Raw genomic sequence first — 11,231 nt, forward strand, 5'->3', positions numbered from 1 at the left:
AGAGAATGTGAAATTAGATAGTGGATCGGCTTACCACAACGCTGAGATGAGAAGCGCAGGCAGAGAAGCGCAGGCAGAGAAGCGCAGGCAGAGAAGCGCAAGCGAAGCAGCGCAGGCAGAGAAGCGCAAGCGAAGCAGCGCAGGCAAAGAAGAGAGCATCAGGTGACCTTGCCGGGAGTTATATCTCCTCGCTGACCGCAAAGCCCCCTGGGGAAACGTAGCTGCTCTTCTCCGCTGGACAGGCACCCGGAACTTGAGCATCAGCAGTCAAACCCCCAGTGCATTGCATGATGTTATGATGTGGAATACCGATAATGAAAAATCATGAAACCATGACACACTTGTAGGACTTGATCTACGAGTCCCATTTTTTACTCATCATTGGGACCACAGAATTTATGTCCAAATCAATAGCAAAAAATGTTGCACAATCTTGTCACCAAGATGTGCAAGTGTCTACAACAGGCCAAAGTGTGTGGTACAGTCGTCACGTGCCACCCAAAGTTACAGATGGAAGTAGATTCCAGCAAAAATTCTGACAAAAACCCCACTGTGCTGTCTCCACTTCAATTCTCTCTCAGACAGTTTCTCACTGAGTCCAAAACTATCTTTCGAGTTTTGCCCTTGGTTTATGTTATAATAATTACGCACAGTAAATGTCAGAGAAGATTCATGAAGGCCATGAGAAGATAGGCCAAGCAGTACAGAAGATATTTCTGTGCTAGACAAAGCTATGAGACACAAATCTTGAAGGGCAGTAGTCTGGAGAAAAAATGGCTTGGCAAGTAGAAATGAAGGCCATAAAGCCACAGCATACACTGAGAAAATTCATTTAAGTCAACCAAACATGAGAAGATCCATCCATATTGCCGTTTGCTCCTTTGGATTTGTTTTTCTCAGTTCAGAATAAGATCTGCCTTTGAACTCTTTCTGCCAAACTCTTGACAAGTTTCATTTTGGAAACTGACAACAACGAGGAAGCTTTTAACTGTTTTTATATTAATCTACTTCAAACTCATTTTTATCTAGCTAGAGGCAGGGTTTAATCAAATACAGGTTCTTCTCTGAAGCAGGCCTCAGCTCAACTTAACCACAGTTTACAGTGCGGCCTACATTACTAAATTCCAATGGCATTTAACTTTTCAAGGTCTTCCTTTAGAGTGGTAACACTGAGCTTTACGTGATATACAGACAAGGGTTTAAGAACTGCCAAATGGTTACTCCTGAAGGGATTCACTGAAGGACTCCACCATCACTAATGAAAAACTGCAGAATGCACTTAGTAATGTCAGATGTTAGAATTTCTCACTATCCATCACACACATGCGCACACACACACACACAAAACCCTTTCATGCTTACTGGGAAGCTCCTGGAAGGGACCAATTTTGCATTCCCTGCAAACCCCCAAATTCCCCTGGATTTCTCTGGCAGTTTGGAGTTGCACAAGCATAATTCCCTCTCCAAGTAGCATCTTCTGCCAGAGCCACAAAAAGCATGACTCTCCTGCAACTGCTAGCCAGAAGATTTAGCCTTTTTGAGCTCAAATTCTCAAGCTATCCTCTAGCTCTAGTAGTTCCAGGTTCAATTCCTGGTAATGATTAGGACAAGAGTTACTTCATGAAGAATGCAGAATCTATCTCCAATTACTTAAAAATTCTTAATACAGCAGAATATCTTTACTGTGATTGCAACAGGCATAAATATATAGATACATAGTATCTCAAGAATGATGAGAAGAAAAAAAAAAGCATTGAGAACTGATTTGTAACAGGAGATGGAGATTAATAATAAAATGGTTACATAACACAAAATGGCACATCATATTAGGACTTATTAATTGCAATAAAAAACAGATGTCATTGTGTCTATTACAACCCTGTAAAATTTGTACTTGTCTGTTAACTCTGGGATTTTTACATATATACTTAATACATATGTTAAAACTTTTCATTTTCATTTCAAATAACAGTCAAGGAGATTTTATGTCTGAGCTTATAAGGCTTAGTAATAATTTTCTGAAATTGCCTAGGATAGAACACATGAGAAGTGGAAGCAGCTGACTCAAAGGTTTACATAGTGTTACCTGTATATGTATTTACAACTTGAGTTTAGAAGGAAAAAAAAAAACCAAAAATAAACACATTCCATGGGAGAACAACACCCTTTCAAGGAACTAAACAAAAACACAAGAAAAATCACCAAGGATTAAGTGTATCTTAAAAGCAGGAATATAAACTGCAATAACTACATAGTAAACTCTCTGCAAGGATTTCTCTCTGCCACCCTTATAACATAAGCTGGAAAAAATATACCAGGTCACTCCTAAATATGATTCGATGAACAGGAAACAAATGCTAACAGAAAAGGAGAGGAGAGGAGAGGAGAGGAGAGGAGAGGAGAGGACTATTTTCATTTACTGGATTTTCTCCAGATTTAGAATTTTTTGTTGTATTTTATTACTATTTCAAAAATAAACCATTGACAATTTCAGGTATAATATTAACAAAATTCAACCAGGCTTAATGCATTGATTTGAGAAAGGTTACTGTTCACACATTCTTTTCTACACTATAGCCTAACATATACATTGCTTAAAATCTCACCTCTTAATTTTTTAATTTTTTTTAAAATCCCCCACGGTCAGTGATACACACATCCATATTTATAGATTTGGCAGACCAGAACAAAAAAGGGCTACAGCAAGTTCCTCTCTCCCCAGACAGACTGAGGTCTTCTGAAATGTTATTAAACATCTAGGGAACTCCAGTATCACCTAAGTAAGATAGCTAAAATAATACAAAGACTAAAAACCTACATTCTATGAATATATTTACTATCAAATGGCACCATATACCTCTGAAAAAAGGTAAAAAAGTAGAAAAATTCTTTCCATTTGGATACAATAAAGGTCATTCCACATGTTAACTTGGACTCACACTTTCAATTCTTTTTTCCTACCTCCTCAAAGTGCACTCAAAAATGTATTAAGAGCCTCATATCCTGTAGGTTCAAGCATCTCCCCCTTCATTCCTGGACTGATGAACTTCTGCAGACAGATAATTAACAGATCTCAACATGTAAACAGGTTACAATCTTAGTTGTCGGGAGCATTAAAAGTCTATACACCTTTTAAATCAAGCTTAAAATGATAATCTAAACTAATAGAATGAGTTGACTTTTGCCTGCATACAGAAGAAAGTGCAAGCTGTTGCAGAAAAAAATAAGATTTTCTAATGATATACAAATTCTAAGAGAGACAAGTGTGAACAAACAAAAGCTGTTTCATCAAACTCCGTAATAGGAATATGCAAAAGAAATGCCAACATGCATTACATTAATAAGATGCAGTTACTGGCAGGTTGTTAACCCTTTCAAAATCAGTGATGCTGAAAATCATGAGACTGGATTTCCTCATTTTGCTGCACAGTACATTCTGTTTGATCTTTGATGGGAAAATCCCCTTTGCTTGACTCAACTTCAAAGTTTATTTTGGTGCAAAATTCCCCACAAATACAGCTATGTGACCACACGATCTAAGCAGCAGTGCTGTAACACATATACATACCACTCTTCCTCCTAGAGTGTCTTTTGCAATGTATGCTGTTTGCATGCCAAAAACTCTTTCACCAATAGACTGTTTATTGGGAAATTAGGTAAGCTGGCCAGCCACGTGAATCAATTGAAGGTAAAATACTGATAACAGACAACTAGAAAAACAGATGAGCAGAGTTTTATAACAAGCTCTCAGAGAAAGCTTGACAGAGGGAAGAACAGGGATAAAAAAATCAAAATACTTCCTATGAAGTAGATAAATTTGATTTAATTAGTGTGTATGTATTATACGCTTACACATCACCACAAAAACCACAGGATCCATCAAGAAATAGTATCTATTGCAATTCGTTTGTATAGCACTGCTGAGAAGACTAACAAGTAAAGATTTTGCCTGAGACCCCTTCCAGAGCCATCAGGCAATTGTGACATGCTCCCTGGCAGAGCCGAGATCATTACAGAGTTAGATGACAGCTAGGCATGGCTTTGTGGAGCCTAGCAATGCCCACACAGGGCAGTGGGATGTCTACAGCCTTTTGCAGACCTAGCTGTTAGAATTTCACTTCACTTTTCATAGGCCATCATTGTGACAACCCAAGTGACACCACCGCCACCACACCAGCGACTGAATAACACCATCGCACTCTTTTCAACCTCCTCCTGCTACCAGTCTCTCCACTATAAGCTGTCAATTTGGAGACAAAAATCTGTGCGGCACCATTTCCCATGGACAGAATTAAATGTTCTGCTTACCCAGCAGTAAGGGAGTGGGAATGTGAGAGGCAGAAGGTCTGGCAGGAGCAAATGTGTTGCTGAGAGCCACTGCTTCGAGTTGGATTCAAAGCTTGCATACTGCATGGTTCCTTAGCTACTCTGCACTATGCTTCTGTATGCCTCACTATCTAATCTCACAGAGCAGTAGGTGGGCTGGCTATTTTTAAAGCACTTTAGATGAGTTTACACTGATTATCATGCTTCTTTGATTTTCCTCTGTTTTGCAAAAGAGACTGAGTTTTGACTCAGAAATAAATCCTTCTGGCAAAAGAAACAAACTTAGGCCTTATAGAAAACTTACACTGAATATAAAATTAAGTATGACACAAATCACTCCGATAAGTGGTAAGTTAGTAAATATATTATTCATCAAACCACTAGGGTTGCATATTATAGTGATTTATAATCATCTGGAATGTTTTTAACTGGTGTATTTATAACCCCTTACACCACATGGTCTTCATATGTGTAGCAAACTCTGTGAGAGCTGTTTGTTACTTAGCAAAAGCACATAAGTAAATCTTAACATAAAGTGAATGATCAGATATATTTTATAATCTATACATAAACTAATGTATTCACCAGATTGTTCTCTAAATAACTGTTAATATATTAAGCCAGAAACAGCGGTCCATGCATACTAAATAAACAAAGATGTAAAGACTTGCAATGGAAAACTCTTCCATTCCTGTCAAAAGTTGAACTTAGTGAGCTGCAGAGCACTAATACCTGCTGCTGAATCCATTCTCGGGTTGAAGACTTTGAAGCTCAGCCTGACAAAGTGTTTGGATAATAAAGCGCATTGCAGTTGGACTAAATCTTGGTAGGCCCCTTCCAACTGAACTATTTAGTTCCATTCTATTCTGTGCTATTCATAGACTCACAGAATATCCCAAGTTGGAAGAGACCCACAAGGATCACCAAGTCCAACTCTCAGCTCCACACAGGACCACCCAAAATTCAAACCATGTCTGAGAGCATTGTCCCAACACTTCTTGAACTCCAACAGCTTGGGGCCATAAGCACTGCCCTGGGCAGGCTGTTCCATGCTCACAGCCCTCTGATGCAGAGCCTAAACTCCAGCTGTCCCTTCCCTGACACAGCTCCATGCCATTCCCTCGGGCCCTTTGGCTGTCACACAGAGCAGAGCTCAGCACAGCACCTCCACTCCCTGTGAGGAGCTGCAGCCGCCATGAGGCCTCCCCTCAGCTCCCCTGCTCCGGGCTGAACAAACCCAGGGACTTCAACTGCTTCACATGCTCACCTTGCTCTTCAGACCCTTCCCCCATCTTCATAGCCCTCCTTTGAACACTCTCCGATTGTTCATAAAGTTTTATGTCTTTCTTATACTGTGGTGCCCAAAGCTGCGCACCATGCTTAAGGTGAGGCCACACGGCACAGAGCACAGTAGGACAGTCCGCTCCCTCACCCGGCAGCAGTGCTGGTCCTGCTGTGCCCCAGGGTACAGTTGGCCCTTTTGCCTGCCAGGGCACACTGCTGACTCATATACAATTAGCCACCAACCAGGACCCCAGATTCCTTCCCACAGGGCTGCTCACCAGCCATTAAAGATCTCTGCTTTATCTACATCCACATTTGTGAGGTGACAATCCTCAATAACTATCAGACTAATGTTATTTCTGATCCTTTTGCAGTTAACATACTTTTGTTGTCAGCTTCAACTCTAACTGAGCTTTGATTGCATGCATTTTCTCCCTGCAATAATGAATGGCATCTTTGTAGTCCTCCCAGGTCACCTAACTCCTTCTCTTCTCTTCCTCCCCTCTTTCCTTCCTTTCCCTCCCACCCCATTCTATATTTTGTAAATGTATTATTATTTTTTCCTGACAAAGGTAAAAGGAAATAGTTGTTTGCAATACCCACATCCTTTGCCATGTAGATGGTAGCAATGCTGCTGTCTTCTAGGGTTCTGCCCAAGTAGCTAAGGAAGACCTTGCCACCTTAAGTCAGGTACTCAACATTCAGCTTGCACTGACTGAGCTGCTGCAAGAGAAGGGTTATGAACTCTTGCACTTCCACAACTCAATTTCAAACAGACTTTTAGTGCCAGGAATCTTGCATAAAAGCTTGTTTACAGATTAGGAAAATGTAGTTGCTGCTGTGTCAAAATTTAACTGAACTCTACATATATCCCCAAGGTCCTACAATTCATATCCAAATATAGACACATAGGAATAAGGCAATTTTAATACAAATTTCTAGAAGAGAATTGTTTGAGCTTTATTGACTGGTTAGAAACACAAACTAAATGGCCAATTTATCCTGGAAAGCATCAGACCCTTTATCACAACTGACTACGATCTGATTAGCAAGATTGGACTCAGCACATTTATATTGCATGTGCCCACTAGGTCTGAAGTCAGGGCTTGACGCAACAGACTGGCCATTCCTGTGTACAGAGCTGGATGCTTGCCTTCCTCCTCATCTCCTTCTCATTTCCTGAGAATAAACATAAACTGTAACAATACTTTTTTCCCCAGTTTCATGTAAATGGACTGACTTTTAACTGGAATAGAGCAGAAAAGACGTGCTTGCACAGCAACCCCCAATCTTTACCTGTAAGGCAAGAACTAACAGCAACTGCTGGTACCACCTCTTTGCACTGAATAAAGACCCCTGGACAAACACACCTTTGTACACTAGCTCTTCCCAAGCCCAAGAAGCCCTGAAAGGAAACACTCAGCCCAAAATCTGACATGGAACTGTGTGTAAGTTACAGTACAAACCTGAAATTTAAGGAAAAAAACAATTATAGACACGCCCTTCCCCCTGTTTCCAGATGAGATAATAGGTTGTTTGTGATTTTGGACTTTGTTTTTCCACTTCTTTCTGAGATGCCCTTTGTCTGGCCTGCTTGTATTCCGAACAGCTAAATCAGGACCAGGACTATTTCTCACTTTACGTGCTACATCAGCATCTTAGCGCATTGGAGAGCTTCTTTTCAACTACAAGTTTGCCCTTGCACTTGGGTTCCTGTAACTTGCACTCAAAAGCATTGCTGGCACATGGAAAGCAGTTTTAATCCTTGTGGACCTAAGGCTAATACTGCCAGGTATCATCTAAAGCTTTATTTGCAATGTGAATAGTCCAGCACTGCTTCTCTACACAGATGACGCACACCTAAGACCTTTGCTGACTCATGGGCCTAGAACCATATGGCATCATGCCTAATCAAACCCCAGTCTCTCCTTTGCATCACAAGGACATTCTGTGTTTGTACAGCGCTTGGAACATTTTGATATAATTATATAATATTTTGCAAAGTTGTAATGTTCTCCAGGATCACAAAACTGAAGAACAAGCAGAAATAGGAGGTAGAAAAAAAAACAAAAAAAACCAAGAGAATTACTTGCAGTAGGCTGAGTACTTCATGAACTGATACAGAAATCCAAGATGCAAAATGTAACATTAAGCTAAATTCCAGCACTCATTACTCACCATGCTTCTGCAACATGAGTAAGTCGTGTATGAAATAGGATACTCTTCTGTATGAGATATCCAGTATAACCTGGCCCATGCAGGAGGGATTTTCCATCCAAAAGGCAGAGAAGAATAAATGAGTGAAGAAAAAAGTAGAAAAAGATGGCAGCATAGAAGCTCTAGGTCAGCATATTGTCAAAAAAATGACATACGAGTTTACTTTATAGGCACGCACCAAGGAAGCCAAAATGTCTATACTGTGCTAATGTAATCTCTCTGTGGTCACCAAAAGTTAATACTTATGAAGAAAAAAAAAAAAGTAAAAATACATTGTTTGGAGCAAGCCCTAACCTGATAAGGTCTTAGTATTTCCAGCAACTAGACATTTGCAGACTTCCTCTATGGCAGCCAAAATTCAGACAACCACACTCTGTCTCCATACATGAATATATCCCTGAATGAATTTTTCTGATCCTTTTATGAATCCCTTCTACTTCTTGTATCCACAATATCCTACGGAAATGAAGTTCTGCCGTTGACTCTTTGTTGTGGATTTAATTCTAAATTTGATCATTTTAATCAGTACCCTCTCATTTTTGTATTGTCAGAAACTGTGATTAACTGTACTTTGTTCTTTTTACAGAGCTAATATGCAATGCTTCCCTGGCATCCTGTTTGATTGCTGACATGCTATGTCCGGTTCATACAGCCATAAAGTTTTATTTCATATCCAATCAGTAATCACAAGCTTGTATTCTCTTTCACAATAAAAGCAAAACAACTATCATTATATCACATCTGTTTTCTCACTTCAAACAAGTGTTTAAGGCAACTCTGGAACTGCTCTCAAAATACCTCTTCCAACTTGTCACTCTGTAGTGCCAATAGCCATATAATGCAAATTATCTTGTATGTTTTTGGATGGAAGCCTGACAATAAATGCCAACCTGATTTTCTACGGTCCAGAGTATTCACATGTTCACAAGTGGTTATAATATTTATAATGCTTTGTTAAATGTCAAGTCTAAAAAGAAGGTTAATGTTGCCTTAAGAAGATCAGGTGAACAAGATAGTCACTGTAGCACTTTTAGCCTACTTATCATGAGTTACTGGGCAATGTGATTTATTAATAAGCAGAACAGAGCTTGTATATAACTCAGGAAACATTACTTTCAAGAAATTTCAACAAATTTGTATTAAAAACCCTTAGGGTCGTTTCAGGTTTTGTTGACAATTTTTCAAGAATTTGTGTAGTTTCTGCAGCTGCACATCATAGGATTTCCAGAACTGGTTGACTCAGACACACCCAAGTATTCTTGTAGGGTTCTGTTACTCACAAAGTGCTCTGCTAAAATGAGTTACGATTTGGCTACAGTTGTTACTTACTTTGTTTTAACTATCTTCACATGCTTGAGATATTATCTTGGATCTGATACTGTTGGGCTTCCAAGCAGCATGAAGAAACTGAAGATTTGATCCTTCAAAGAGTTCATGACCCCAACACAGATATTCCCATTGACCTCAGTAAATTTTGATTCAGACTAAATGTAAGGAACTCTATCGAGGACAACAGGAAAATCCAAACCTGAATTAGATGGATAATACATTCTGTCTCTATCCTTGTAATTTACTGCAACAGCACTACATTCAGACTGGGTAAAATCCTGACCTCACTAACATCACTGACAAATCTGCTGCAGAAGATTTCACCAACACATTTCAGTATCACTGAAACATATGCCTCACAAATCAATCTTACTTGTGTTAGTTTTCCTAATTTGAGAACAAGCTATCTATAAAGTCAGAATGTGTGTTCCTTAAAAGTAATTACAAAAAGAAAGATGCAATGGCTGGAAAATACTGTATAAGCTCAGAAGTTTACATGGTTATTTCCAATTTTTTTTCTAATATCTGATGCAATTTTTTTTAATGCTTGCAGCATAATTCTAAATTTCTTTTTTTCCCCTCTTTTTCCTTGAAATTCACAGCTGAAAATCAACGCAAACTCATTCAGCAATTACCCAGGAGAAAACTTCTATTTTGTAAAGTGACCATTGTGCTTTCAGGACCTCTCTGAAAACTTTTAACGATGTTCCACCCTTAGGCTTTTCCATCCTCCAATCCCTAGCTTGAAAGCTTGCATTCTCCCTAGCTGTTCCTTTTAAAATATGCCTTTCTGAAAACTGCACCGAAGAGAAAAATGTTCAAGAAGAACTTTGATTTATTATTTTAAACAGCAAAGGTAGCTCTCCTTCCTTGATCCTGGCATCTTAAAGATTTTTTACATTTTGGCCAAAAATAGCATTAAAATAAACCCATTCCCACCTTCCTATGTTACAGCCAACTGATTGCATTATTACTGGATAACATCACCTCTTTGGAATTAGGCTGCCAGCTGAGATCTTATTATAGTAGTGAATTCACATAGCCACAGTTAGCAATGTCAGCATTTCTATTATAATAGCCTCTTCCTACTCCTACTCTTTTTCCTCAAAGGAATGAAATTTGGACTTAAAAATGAACTTAAGGTTGAATCACTGACAAGTTGATCCCCAACCACCAGCCTATGGCTTGTCATTTTAGCACATTTCTGACAAGTTGAAGTATTTTTAAGTACAGGCCCAATCATGCGTTCTTTCTGCATCCAGAACGAACGTGCATCCAGAGAATACAGCACTCAATCCCAGTATCTTCGTGGCTTTAGTTTCTTAACAAATGTGTTTTTAATAATCTCTTCATATCAGGGAGCCACTGCTTTTAGAGCTGTGCCTACAGTGTGCACAGAAAGATGCATTCTGCCACAGCTTCCTTTCAAAAACACGCTTCAGAACACAGGTGTCACACAGGCAGCATGTTTCTCAGAGGCACTGACAACAGTGAACTGCCCGATGCAGAGAGTGTGAAATGCAACCAGTTGGGCTGCACCTGGGAAACAGGAAAACACACTCACCATGAAAAACTTCTGCAGTGTGTTCTAGCTGGGACATGCCATGGGGACTCCATGGAAACCACACGCAGCTGCAACTCGGCAGCTTGCATGCTGAGCACGGCCATCTAATGCTCCACATTGATGCTCATGTTCTTCCCTGACGCTGACTCCACATTTCTCCTCAGGTGCCCACATCTCTCTTCCCATCTGCTGAGCCACGTGTTTGCTCCAAAAGGAACCAGCTTGGGCATGCCACCCCACACTGGGGCAGGGAAGCTGAGGTGGGGACAAGGCAGAAGATCAGCCCTCAGCTTGCCCAGCAGGCCTCTGAACCACAACGAGGTTTGGGCTCTCCCTGAAAGACAGCATGACACCAGGGGAGGACGCAGCCAAGAACCAGGAGGCAGCTTTAACTCAGCCTTGGGCCCACCCAAGCTCAGCCCCTCAGAATCTCCGGGCGACCCCGGGGCACACTGGGCTCGGCCACCCCCTCCCGGCCCCGCAGCCCCTCGGGAGGTGGCCGCGACGCGGG

The sequence above is a fragment of the Meleagris gallopavo genome, chromosome 5 (genome assembly GCF_000146605.3).
Source record: "Meleagris gallopavo isolate NT-WF06-2002-E0010 breed Aviagen turkey brand Nicholas breeding stock chromosome 5, Turkey_5.1, whole genome shotgun sequence".
In the NCBI taxonomy this organism is placed as follows: domain Eukaryota; kingdom Metazoa; phylum Chordata; class Aves; order Galliformes; family Phasianidae; genus Meleagris; species Meleagris gallopavo.